Consider the following 13,625-nt stretch of genomic DNA (forward strand, 5'->3'; position numbering starts at 1 on the left):
GTTCTACTGTGTGTGTAGAGTGTTGGTGCAACTCACCGATCCGCTCTCCTCCGTGTCGGAACGAAAAATACCGACACGGAGGAGAGAATACATCACTTCCTCTCCTGTGTTTACATTACAGGAGAGGAAGTGATGTCACGGGGGATTTCCATTCGTCGAGAGCGATCGCGAGGGGGTGGCCATGAATGAATGGCCGCCCCCTCATCCCGGATCGCTCTCGAAGGAATGCCGACCGCCGCAGGCACCAGGGGGGGGCCCGATCGGGCCCCCCACCCGCGGGCAGGCAGGGACTTATATATACGCCCATATGCCTGCCCGTGCCATTCTGCCGACGTATATCGTCGTGCGGCGGTCGGCAAGTGGTTAAATAAACTTATGCCGCGTACACACGATCGGAAATTCTCGTCGGAAAAAGCTCTGATCGTCTTCCCATCAGAATTCCGACGGAATTCTGCTCAAACTGTCTTGCCTACACACGGTCACACCTACGACGGGACTAGAAAAAAGAAGTTCAATACCTAGTAGCCAATAGCTTACATCTTGTAGTTGAATCTGAGTATGCGTGAGCTTTTGCGTGTCGGAATTGCATACACACGATCGGAATTTCCATCTGGAAAATTGAGAACATGCGATCGAATTTTTGCTGGCGGGAATTCGGCCAGCTAAATTCCAATGGAGCATACACAAAGTCACATTTTCCGATGAAAAGCTCTCATTGCTCTTTTGCTGACCGAAATTCCGACCATGTGTACGTGGCATTACAAGAATATTATCCTTGCTCTACTGTGGATGCCAGGGGCTCATCTATTGGAATATCATTTCAAATAAATAAATTAATAAATAATTACAGTAAACAGCCATGGGGAAATAATAAATTGTGAAACCGATTTCATTCTTACCTTTATTGTTTTTGAATCTTTCCTGTCAGTAATAGTGATGGCCGAACGGTTCGCCCGGCGGTCGTTTCGCGGCGAATTTCCGACATTCGCGGTCCGCACGTTCGAACGCCTTTTTCCGTCGTTCGCCGCGGCGGACTTACGTGTTTAATGTATACAAGAACTTTAACCTTTGGTGACACGTTTATCATGTGATACAGGACAGCCAATTGAGACATGACAGCACATGGACACTTGTACATTCCCCCTAACCTATAAATACACCCGATCCGGTGGCCATTTTACATTCTTTCTTCTGTTAAGATAGGGACAGGTTCCTGTGTGGAGTAGGGAGAGATAAACCACTAGCTATTTGGTACACAAAAGTTCTTTTCAGGACTGGTATAGGTGTTAGGTGTTGATAGGTTTGCTGTGCTGCTGATTCTTGCAGCAGCCTGAGTGTCTTTTGTTAGTTTAGAGAAAGGGAAAGGACGGTGTATGCTACAGGGACAGCCAGATTAGTCTTTCATCATCATCATCATCATCATCATCATTAGCTGTTACTATCAAGGTCCACAAAAGAGCTGTTCCAGTAACCACTAATCGTTCTCTTTTTTTGCCAATTTGTATAGGGACAGGAAGGAAGCAGTGTTGTCAGGCAGTGAGGGTAATTTTAAAGACTTGCTGTTATTATTAGTTCCACAAAGGTTCTTTTCAGGACTGGTATCAGTGGTACAGTAATAGGCTTGTACATGTATAATATTCTTTCTTCCAAATATAGAAAGGATATTATACTTGACTGCTGCCCTTCTGCTGCAGTCTGCTAAACATTCACAACTCACTTGTTCCACAAAAGTTCTTATAAGGACTGGTAACTTGGTATAGGGTGCTACGGTACATAGGCTTGAGTGCGGTACAGTCTGCTGTTCTGTAAGGACCGCTATCGGTCCACAATAGATAGGGTTGACGTGCACCACTGCTGACCGCTGCCCTATACTGCAGCAGTCCTTCAGCGGTATAGGGACTGACGTACAGTCTGCTAATCACTAACACACAACCTGCTTGTTCCACAAAAGTTCTTATAAGGACTGGTAACTTGGTATAGGGTGCTACGGTACATAGGCTTGAGTGCGGTACAGTCTGCTGTTCTGTAAGGACCGCTATCGGTCCACAATAGATAGGGTTGACGTGCACCACTGCTGACCGCTGCCCTATACTGCAGCAGTCCTTCAGCGGTATAGGGACTGACGTACAGTCTGCTAAACACTAATACACAACCTGCTTGGTCCACAAAAGTTCTTATAAGGACTGGTAACTTGGTATAGGGTGCTACGGTACATAGGCTTGAGTGCGGTACAGTCTGCTGTTCTGTAAGGACCGCTATCGGTCCACAATAGATAGGGTTGACGTGCACCACTGCTGACCGCTGCCCTATACTGCAGCAGTCCTTCAGCGGTATAGGGACTGACGTACAGTCTGCTAAACACTAATACACAACCTGCTTGGTCCACAAAAGTTCTTATAAGGACTGGTAACTTGGTATAGGGTGCTACGGTACATAGGCTTGAGTGCGGTACAGTCTGCTGTTCTGTAAGGACCGCTATCGGTCCACAATAGATAGGGTTGACGTGCACCACTGCTGACCGCTGCCCTATACTGCAGCAGTCCTTCAGCGGTATAGGGACTGACGTACAGTCTGCTAAACACTAATACACAACCTGCTTGGTCCACAAAAGTTCTTATAAGGACTGGTAACTTGGTATAGGGTGCTACGGTACATAGGCTTGAGTGCGGTACAGTCTGCTGTTCTGTAAGGACCGCTATCGGTCCACAATAGATAGGGTTGACGTGCACCACTGCTGACCGCTCACCTATACTGCAGCAGTCCTTCAGCGGTATAGGGACTGACGTACAGTCTGCTAATCACTAACACACAACCTGCTTGTTCCACAAAAGTTCTTATAAGGACTGGTAACTTGGTATAGGGTGCTACGGTACATAGGCTTGAGTGCGGTACAGTCTGCTGTTCTGTAAGGACCGCTATCGGTCCACAATAGATAGGGTTGACGTGCACCACTGCTGACCGCTGCCCTATACTGCAGCAGTCCTTCAGCGGTATAGGGACTGACGTACAGTCTGCTAAACACTAATACACAACCTGCTTGGTCCACAAAAGTTCTTATAAGGACTGGTAACTTGGTATAGGGTGCTACGGTACATAGGCTTGAGTGCGGTACAGTCTGCTGTTCTGTAAGGACCGCTATCGGTCCACAATAGATAGGGTTGACGTGCACCACTGCTGACCGCTGCCCTATACTGCAGCAGTCCTTCAGCGGTATAGGGACTGACGTACAGTCTGCTAAACACTAATACACAACCTGCTTGGTCCACAAAAGTTCTTATAAGGACTGGTAACTTGGTATAGGGTGCTACGGTACATAGGCTTGAGTGCGGTACAGTCTGCTGTTCTGTAAGGACCGCTATCGGTCCACAATAGATAGGGTTGACGTGCACCACTGCTGACCGCTGCCCTATACTGCAGCAGTCCTTCAGCGGTATAGGGACTGACGTACAGTCTGCTAAACACTAATACACAACCTGCTTGGTCCACAAAAGTTCTTATAAGGACTGGTAACTTGGTATAGGGTGCTACGGTACATAGGCTTGAGTGCGGTACAGTCTGCTGTTCTGTAAGGACCGCTATCGGTCCACAATAGATAGGGTTGACGTGCACCACTGCTGACCGCTCACCTATACTGCAGCAGTCCTTCAGCGGTATAGGGACTGACGTACAGTCTGCTAATCACTAACACACAACCTGCTTGTTCCACAAAAGTTCTTATAAGGACTGGTAACTTGGTATAGGGTGCTACGGTACATAGGCTTGAGTGCGGTACAGTCTGCTGTTCTGTAAGGACCGCTATCGGTCCACAATAGATAGGGTTGACGTGCACCACTGCTGACCGCTGCCCTATACTGCAGCAGTCCTTCAGCGGTATAGGGACTGACGTACAGTCTGCTAATCACTAACACACAACCTGCTTGTTCCACAAAAGTTCTTATAAGGACTGGTAACTTGGTATAGGGTGCTACGGTACATAGGCTTGAGTGCGGTACAGTCTGCTGTTCTGTAAGGACCGCTATCGGTCCACAATAGATAGGGTTGACGTGCACCACTGCTGACCGCTGCCCTATACTGCAGCAGTCCTTCAGCGGTATAGGGACTGACGTACAGTCTGCTAAACACTAATACACAACCTGCTTGGTCCACAAAAGTTCTTATAAGGACTGGTAACTTGGTATAGGGTGCTACGGTACATAGGCTTGAGTGCGGTACAGTCTGCTGTTCTGTAAGGACCGCTATCGGTCCACAATAGATAGGGTTGACGTGCACCACTGCTGACCGCTCACCTATACTGCAGCAGTCCTTCAGCGGTATAGGGACTGACGTACAGTCTGCTAATCACTAACACACAACCTGCTTGTTCCACAAAAGTTCTTATAAGGACTGGTAACTTGGTATAGGGTGCTACGGTACATAGGCTTGAGTGCGGTACAGTCTGCTGTTCTGTAAGGACCGCTATCGGTCCACAATAGATAGGGTTGACGTGCACCACTGCTGACCGCTCACCTATACTGCAGCAGTCCTTCAGCGGTATAGGGACTGACGTACAGTCTGCTAATCACTAACACACAACCTGCTTGTTCCACAAAAGTTCTTATAAGGACTGGTAACTTGGTATAGGGTGCTACGGTACATAGGCTTGAGTGCGGTACAGTCTGCTGTTCTGTAAGGACCGCTATCGGTCCACAATAGATAGGGTTGACGTGCACCACTGCTGACCGCTGCCCTATACTGCAGCAGTCCTTCAGCGGTATAGGGACTGACGTACAGTCTGCTAAACACTAATACACAACCTGCTTGGTCCACAAAAGTTCTTATAAGGACTGGTAACTTGGTATAGGGTGCTACGGTACATAGGCTTGAGTGCGGTACAGTCTGCTGTTCTGTAAGGACCGCTATCGGTCCACAATAGATAGGGTTGACGTGCACCACTGCTGACCGCTGCCCTATACTGCAGCAGTCCTTCAGCGGTATAGGGACTGACGTACAGTCTGCTAAACACTAATACACAACCTGCTTGGTCCACAAAAGTTCTTATAAGGACTGGTAACTTGGTATAGGGTGCTACGGTACATAGGCTTGAGTGCGGTACAGTCTGCTGTTCTGTAAGGACCGCTATAGGTCCACAATAGATAGGGTTGACGTGCACCACTGCTGACCGCTCACCTATACTGCAGCAGTCCTTCAGCGGTATAGGGACTAAGAGTTTTGTCACAGGGTCATTTAAAAAATGACATGCAGAGGAAGAGGCAGGCCCTTCCGCAGGGGTGGTAGGGGTAGGGCAGGAGCAACAGGCTTGAGCCAAAGTGGGAAGTTGCAGAAGGTGCGTTCAATTACTTTAAAGGATGCACCAGACTTGGTTGAGTGGCTCGCTCAGCCTTACTCTTCTGCACCCTCCTCATCCTCTCGATCTGCACCCTCTTCTTCACTCTCTGCTATGTGCACCCCCAAAGACACTACCACCAACAACACGACCACCACCACCACCACCACATACCTTCCGCTTGAGTCACTGGAATTATTTTCCGATCCATATCAAGAGGACATTTCTGATGCGCAGCCACTCTTGGTATTGGATCAGGAAGAGGAGGTAGCAACAAGCGCTACTCAGCAGTCTGACGCCAGTACCCAGATCAGCCCAAGGAGGAGGTTGGTCCCCGGTGTTGCTGCCTACTCTACTTATAGCGGTGGGGAAGGTGACGTTGATGATGACGTGTCTAGTGATGTCACGTGGGTGCCCACAAGAGAGGAAGAGGAGGGGAGTTCAGAGGGAGATATGGACCAGCAGATAGGGAGGAGAAGCAGCAATGACTTACATTGCACAGCAGGGACAAAGCAGACTGCAAATGTATCAGGAGCGAGTCATCGACCATGTACGGTCACATCTGGCGCTCCCAGGACACCGGCACATGGCTCCGCAGTGTGGGCTTTTTTTAACGTGTCCGCTGCTGACAATAGCGTTGCCATCTGCAATCTTTGCAGTCAACGCGTTAGTCGCGGTAAGCCCAATACTCACCTAGGGACGACCGCCTTAAGAAGGCACATGAGCAGCCATCACCGAGCCCAGTGGGAGCAACGGAACACACAAAGCCACACTGCAGGCTCTCACCGTCCAGCCTCGTCTTCTACTTCTCCTTCTCCTCTCTCCTCACAATTGTCCTCCACTCCACCTTCCATCACGCCAAGCTCACATTTTTCTGCAAAAAGGCAGGCTTCCGTGGGCCTAATGTTTGAGCGTAAAAAAATGATGACGCCGGATAACCCTCTTGCCCAACGGTTGGCGGCTGGCTTGTCAGAACTCATAGCCCGCCAACTACTGCCATATAAACTGGTGGACTCGGAGGCCTTTCGCAAATTTGTGGCCATTGGAACACCACAATGGAAGGTCCCAGGAAGGAAGTATTTCTCAGAGAAGGGCATCCCAGAGCTATATGGCCATGTTCAGCGGCAAGTGAATGTATCTCTGGCACACAGTGTCGGTGCCAAGATACATCTGACCACAGACACGTGGTCTAGCAAACACGGGCAGGGAAGGTATATCAGTTTTACTGCCCACTGGGTGAACCTTCTGACGGCCGTCAAGCATGTAACCCGTGGCACCCGTGTAGATTTGGTTTTACCGCCACGGATTGCATGCAGGCCTGACTCTTCTTCTCCTCCTCCTACTCCATCCTCCTCCCTCTCCTCCTCAGCTGCCTCCTCCTTTTCCGCTGCTAGCGTCTCTTCCACTGCACCGCCCAAGCTCCCCAGAACCTATTCCACATGCCAGGTGAGACGTTGCCATGCCGTGCTGCGTCTGTTGTGCCTGGAAGCAAAGAGCCACACTGGCCCGGCACTCCTTTCAGCTTTGCGTTCACAGGCAGATGAGTGGCTAACACCGCTCAATTTGACAGTTGGTAAAGTGGTGTGTGACAACGGTGCCAATCTGCTTAGCGCATTGAAACAGGGCAAAATCACGCACGTGCCGTGCATGGCACACGTCTTAAACTTGGTCGTGCAGCGATTCCTTGTCAAATACCCTGGGGTCCAGGACATCTTGCGGCAGGCAAGGAAAATCTCGGCCCATTTCAGAAGATCTTACACGGCCATGGCTCGCCTTGCTGACATTCAGCGGCGACACCATCTGCCGGTCAGACGTCTTATTTGCGATTGCCCGACGCGATGGAACTCAACCTTCTATATGCTTGATAGGCTGCTCCAGCAGAAACGTGCAGTTAACGTCTACCTGTATGAACTCTGCGAAAGAAACGGTTCTGGGGAGCTGGGTTTTTTTTCACCGCGCCAGTGGCTGCTCATGCGCGACACATGCAGACTTCTGCGGCCATTTGAGGAGATCACCAAACTGGTCAGTCGCAGCCATGGCGCCATCAGTGACATGGTACCTTATGCCTTCTTTCTGGAGCGTGCATTGCGTCGTGTCATTGATCAGGCTGTGGAGGAGCAGGAGCGGGAAGATGAGGAAGTCGCAATGCTGGATGAATTCCCAGGGGGGGCTACTCTATCTGAGACAAGTCAACAACAGGAGTCTGATGAGGAGTCAGAGGAGGATGGTGCCGGGGCGGATGAGCAGGAGCAAGAAGAGCATGCTTTAAACCTTTCTGGGATCCCTGTTGTGCGAGGATGGGGAGAGGAGAATGAAGAGGACGACATTATCCTGGATGATGAGCAGGAGCCAGGCCACCACACCGCTTCCACTTTAGTGCAAATGGGGGCCTTCATGCTCCAGTGTTTTAATAGGGACCCCCGTATAAAAAGCATGAGGGTCAAGGACCAGTACTGGGTGGCAACGTACTTAGACCCCCGGTACAAACACAAAATGGCGGAAATGTTACCGCCGTCGCAGAGGGCTGTCAGAATGCAGCACTTCCAGGCCTTGCTTCGAGAAATGCTGCATTCTGCTTTTGCGTGCGCTGGCAGAGGAGCAATTCCCACTCCCAGAGAAGGATTTGCGGGTACCAATCCAACAGCGCCTGCAAGAAGAGGCCGGTTTGAAGATGTGTTGGTGACTTCGGATATGAGGTCATTCTTTCAGCCGACCCATCGACAGGTGTCATCCGGATCCAGCATCAGGGAACGCCTAGACCGTCAGGTGTCCGACTACATTGGGTTAACGGCCGATGTGGACGCTCTGAGGAGTGATGAACCCCTAGACTACTGGGTGGGCAGGCTTGACCTCTGGCCAGAGCTTGCCCAATTTGCAATCGAACTGTTGGCTTGCCCCTCATCCAGTGTCCTGTCCGAAAGGACGTTCAGCGCAGCAGGGGGGATTGTGACCGATAAGCGTACTCGCCTAGCTCACCACAGTGTTAACTACCTCACATTTCTAAAAATGAATGAGGCATGGATCTCGGAGGAATTCAACACATGTGATCAGTAGACCATGTATATGTCTATAAACAATTTTTGGAATCAAGCACACAGACCTTCTTAATTCATTTGGCTCACTTCCCTGACCCAAAAAAGCACACCGTACTATATGCCCCTACCCTCCTCTTTGAAGAGGTTGAGCGGTGTCATATTTCTACTGGGGCTGCTTATTATGAGGGGTTCCCACCATCCCTGTGCTGTGCTGACTTCCTCCTGGGTGTTCTTATTATGAGGGGCTCCCACCATCCCTGTGCTGTGCTGACTTCCTCCTGGGGGTTCTTATTATGAGGGGATCACACCATCCCTGTGCTGTGCTGACTTCCTCCTGGGGCTGCTTACGGTGCTGCTGTCAGCGCTGTATGTCACGGAGCTGCTGTCAGCGCTGTATGTCACGGAGCTGCTGTCAGCGCTGTATGTCACGGAGCTGCTGTCAGCGCTGTATGTCACGGAGCTGCTGTCAGCGCTGTATGTCACGGAGCTGCTGTCAGCGCTGTATGTCACGGAGCTGCTGTCAGCGCTGTATGTCACGGAGCTGCTGTCAGCGCTGTATGTCACGGAGCTGCTGTCAGCGCTGTATGTCACGGAGCTGCTGTCAGCGCTGTATGTCACGGAGCTGCTGTCAGCGCTGTATGTCACGGTGCTGCTGTCAGCGCTGTATGTCACGGAGCTGCTGTCAGCGCTGTATGTCACGGAGCTGCTGTCAGTGCTGTATGTCACGGAGCTGCTGTCAGCGCTGTATGTCACGGAGCTGCTGTCAGCGCTGTATGTCACGGAGCTGCTGTCAGCGCTGTATGTCACGGTGCTGCTGTCAGCGCTGTATGTCACGGAGCTGCTGTCAGCGCTGTATGTCACGGAGCTGCTGTCAGCGCTGTATGTCACGGAGCTGCTGTCAGCGCTGTATGTCACGGAGCTGCTGTCAGCGCTGTATGTCACGGAGCTGCTGTCAGCGCTGTATGTCACGGTGCTGATGTCAGTGCTCTGTATTACGGTGCTGCTGTCAGTGCTCTGTATCTCCTGCACCCTCTTGTTTGCCTACCCTGGTCCCTGACCTTCCCTCTCCTCCATTGCCTTCATTAGCTCCATAGTCCTGAATTGTCAGAACAATTTCCCAAATAAAAAAAAAATGCTTGTAGTTATCGATCCCAAATTCACCTCATACATGTATTATGCTATTGTCCAGGTGGTGGGACTACGTGCTACCCCCTAATAATTACCCCGTGGCCGCAAATTCGACCTAAAGGTTTGCGAAATTCGCCTCCCATTGAAGTCAATGGAGCCCGCGGCGAACGGTCGTTTTCGCGAACGTTTGTGTCCGTTCGCGTTTCGCGTTCGCGAAACGTCCCGTCGGAAGTTCGTCCATCACTAGTCAGTAATACTTACATGTCAAGTTAAAGGCAATGAAACTACCATGAAGTTTAATGTAATCTGAACCACCCTACCAAGGCCAGCTGATATCAGTAAGGACACACAATCCCTCCTGTCAACACGTCAGTCCTGCAATGCAATGCGGCCTCCAATTATCTGTAGGAGACGCAAAAAAGCTGACTCCCATTGTATGAAGGAGGCTTCGCTGGAGCAGGCAGTTAATGAACAGATTGGCTTATAAACACAAGATAATCATTCCCATATGTACACCTGAGGAGTATCACTAGTGACAGTTGTTTAAATGTTGGGGAAATGAATACCTCCTCAAGAGGCAAGGCTTATCGGTGCTTTGTGACTTGTCTTGATAATGTACATTCAGCAAGAGGCAAACTTTGCAGAAGTGCTTTGCCAGCAAGGTTCCTGCTGCCTTTATTAACATAATATATTTCTTTAATGTTTATGCTGGCAAAAAAGCAACAGCAAGTTGTTCATCTTTCTCATGAAATGTGTGCTACTGCGAGAGCTAATGACCATCATTTCTACTTAAGCTGCAATTACTTCTTACACTTCACTAAAATAAACAAGCACTGTTTGGCTTATGCATTATGTTCAAGAGTCTTTTAATGTTCTGCTGGTCTGTTTAATAATTCTAGATGACTGAGGCTGTTGGTAGCTTTTTTTTGTAGGCGCTCAGAAGTCTTTTCTTTGTATAGCCCATGCTTCTGAAGACACTATTAAAATAAAATACCAAACCTGAATATGATTTTTTTTTCCATATTCAATTTTCATAAATAGTAGGCTTTGATAATATAGAACTAGCTAAGACAAAAGAGGGTAATTTTTCCGCTCTACCCATCCCAGTACTCTCATCCACTGTACCCATTTGTTACAAACCATCTTTGATTAGAATTTTGTCACTCACCGGGCCAAATTTATAAAACAGAAGTTCACCAAGCATTCACTGTTGGGGAATCCTGTTGGTACATGTGTTTTAAAAGACAGTGCTTGATTCGCCTGCAGTGATTCTTAAAAATATACTATGCACACATATGCTGGTGTAAGTACTGTGAGCACTTAGTGACTATATTACATTATAAAGGTACCCGTTAATGATGATGTATACTAGTTTTGGAGATATTTTAGTAAAGTTAGGGCAAAAAAAAACTTTAAAAATATATTTTATGTCAATTAAAAATAAAATATTGCATATTCATATTATTCAGATTTACATCTGGCCAACAGGTGCATATCATTCGCAATGGGCAATGATACCATTATATTCTTTCAGCTGAACTGAAATAAGCCTAATGTTTGCAGCACTCAGTGTGCCATGAAAGCAGAGACTCAATCTTTAAAGTGTCATTAAACCTACATCATTAAAAACTATCAATAAATGCTGTATTACGTGCTGTTCAAACTCACTCTGTCACTATTAGATTTGTTTTCTGTATTTTGAAAAAATACTGGGTGGTCCTGTTGTTCTCTCTTCCTCCCGCCTATCCATGTCCCCACTGTAGCTGGGGATTCTGAAGCTCAGCCATTGGCAGCTAGTGCAGATGCTCATTTTTCTGTGTGTTTCTATGCTCAGAATTTCCTCCTTGATCACATCTGAGCAGCCCGTGTGACTATAGAGTCACACATGTGAGTGTGGGGTAAGGGAGGGAGTGGTAAATGATAGCCCACTCCCTCCCTTCTCCTCCATGCCCACTAAACAGCTAAACACAACGGGGCTGGGATATTACATCTTGATTGATGGAGGCATCACCTCCCTCTTATTCTAAGCACATACACACAATAGACGCAGGCTGGAGAGGTGTGACACAGCCTGTGATTGGCAGAAATCCACTCACACCATGTTATTGCCAAAAATAATAAAGATTTGATTTCAAATATATATTTTTATGACAATTTAAAACAGTTTATTGATATTAATTATTTATTTTTACTCTGAATTCCAAAGGCTGTTTTTTTTTATTTTTTTTTCTAACATTTGACCAGCAGCAGAGGACTAGACACTCCTCCTGTTTATGTTTCCCTGCAGACAGGCTGAGAAAAAGCTGGGTCATGTGACAGCTGTATATCGATTAGGAAAAAAAACATCTCTTTTTATTAACATGACCGGGCTTTTTTTGCAAGTGTAATTTGTGTAATGTGTGCTGCTTTTACCACTTGTACCAACAGATCTGGTTACTTTTTTCTCTGTGAAATAAGAGTTGATTTTAGGGAGAAGAAAAAGCCAGATCAATCTCTGTATACAGAGTTCAGTGTGTTTGTCAACATATAACTCTGTGCTGTGATTGGCCACAGCCAATAAACAGATGTTCAGTCATAATCATTCCATCATAATCATTGGCTGTACCCTGCTGACAAACTGATGCTGTGTCCAATCACAGCACGGGTTAGCAGGGGGGCGTTTGCATGCACGACGCCAAACCAGAAAGTACAAACCCGACGTAGGCAGAAGGTTTTTACCTATTCTATGCTAAAAAAAACCTGCAGCATCCCCCCAGACCCCACCCTCTCCAATACTTCCTCGAGCCTCATCTTGTTTCAGCAATGTGCATGAGAGCACCTGCTCTCCCATGTCTTTCTTCCCTCATTAGCACACACAGCCATTGGCTCTTGCTTCTGTCCACCACAGCCAGTGAGCCAATGGGGAGAGTGGGACCGAGCCAAGTGAATGGACAATGCTTATTCACAAGAGTGTGGCTTGGGAGTGAGTCTGCTTAATTGCCCCTATAGCAAGAGGTTTGCTATTAGGGACATTTGACAGGGGGGAGGAGCCAGGACTGCCGGCGGGCAACCCAAAAAGAAGAGGATTGGAGCTGCTCTGTACAAAGCCATTGCACAGTGCAAGTAAGTATAACATGTTTGTTATTTTAATCAAACAAAAAAAACCTTTAGAATCACTTTAAAAACATAAAAACTTGAAAGGAGAAATAACATTTGCCCATAATCATTACCATTTTTCTAAAATATCAAATTAGAACCCCTTCATGAAAGTAATCCCCGTCATCCAAAAGATTATTTCATCACAATATCTATCTTATATCTTTTATGTATAAGGCAGTGCTCGCTACCAGAAGGGCTGCATAGATAAGTTCATTATAAACAATAAAGCTCACTGCTTTATACATAATACACTACATATTACATGAACTTACTGTTTATCAGCTGGTACTGATCATTCAGTAAGCAGTAATGCTTAGTATGTCCCTTATAGCCACAAACTGGAGCCCACACAACACCACACAATGTGATGCATTGGCATTGTTTCACTTCTACTTGCTGTAACAGAAGGAAAAAATAGCCCTCCTAAACACGACAGCCCCGCTGCATAATACTTTTAGGTACTCAGAGATCTTAAAAATTAAGGCGATGTAAACCCTAACAATGAACATCTCTTACTTAGTTCCTTTTGGTCTGTTAAATATTCAGGGTTATTCAGAAAGATGGAGCAAATTTGAACTTTTTATTTCAAAGAAACTGTAATGCCGCGTACATACAACCTTTTTTTTCTGTCAGAATAAACTCTGACATTTTATCCAACGGAGTTCTGCTGAGATGGTCTTGCCTACACACGATCACACCAAAGTCCGATCGTCTAGAATGCAGTGACGTACAACACATATGACGGGACTAGAAAAAGGAAGTTCAATAGTCAGTAGCCAATAGCTGCCCATGCGTCATTTTTGGTTCGTCAGAACAGAATACAGACATGTTCTATTTCTAGGCCCATCAGAATTTTCATTAAAAAAAAGTCAGATGAGGCATACACATGATTGGAATATCCGATAAAAAGATTCTGTCAGACTTTTTCTGCCAGAAAGTCAGACCGTGTGTATACAGCATTAGAGATAGAAGCACATTCCTCACATCACTGGATAGAGGAA

Source organism: Lithobates pipiens, unplaced genomic scaffold (genome assembly GCF_037356315.1).
Source record: "Lithobates pipiens isolate NorthernLeopardFrog02 unplaced genomic scaffold, aLitPip1_a1.2 Scaffold_18, whole genome shotgun sequence".
NCBI lineage: Eukaryota > Metazoa > Chordata > Amphibia > Anura > Ranidae > Lithobates > Lithobates pipiens.